This window comes from Corylus avellana, chromosome ca3, assembly GCF_901000735.1.
Source record: "Corylus avellana chromosome ca3, CavTom2PMs-1.0".
Classification (NCBI taxonomy): Eukaryota; Viridiplantae; Streptophyta; class Magnoliopsida; order Fagales; family Betulaceae; genus Corylus; species Corylus avellana.
Window position 1 is genome coordinate 14,166,440 of NC_081543.1, and position 777 is coordinate 14,167,216.

Genomic DNA, 777 nt, shown 5'->3' on the forward strand with positions numbered 1-777 from the left:
TCTTGTTTTGTCCCTCCACTTGCCACACAAGCAGGTTTTTCACCCTCTCCAAGAAGGAACCAGAAGATAAAAAAGGAGATATAAAGAATAAGCGTAAATTTTAGCATTACTCTTTACTTCAATAGAGCAAAATCACTAAAGCTGAATTATGAAAAAGATGTGTGATTTTTAGCGTTACTCTTTCCTTATATAAGAGCAACATTTGTTGTAAGAAATCACACCCAAAAAAAGCCCTGGAACTCACTGATGGCCAATCATTTTTCTCTGAAAAAATCAACTCCACATTCAAAGTAATCTTAACAAATCCCTCTTAATTGAGGTATTGGGGCATTTTAAGACAAAATTAACAATAAGGAGCAAATTGCTACATATACTTCATGCAAATAATATGTCATGACAGCAAATATGTTCATATGGTCATCAAGATCTCCACTTTCGACATATTTATCCACTCTAGGGACTTTGAATTTACTAGGAAGATGATACCTCAGCACTCGATTCGTGAAGGGAAGATTGGTATCCTGCACAAGAAGGCAAATATGTTGCCAATTGTAAGAAGGCAACATTTGTTGAATTAAACCAAAGAAAAATGTTTGGTTTCTCTTGTCTATTTCCGTATGAGAGATGCATAAATTTATCATTGAATTTAAGAGACATACATGTGAGTTTCACATATTTATTAATAGATTTAAAAAATAAAGATGAACAAGATATATGTAGGAGAATAATACCAAACACATCTTTTAAACGAAATAGAAAGAATTGGGTTTTTTTTTT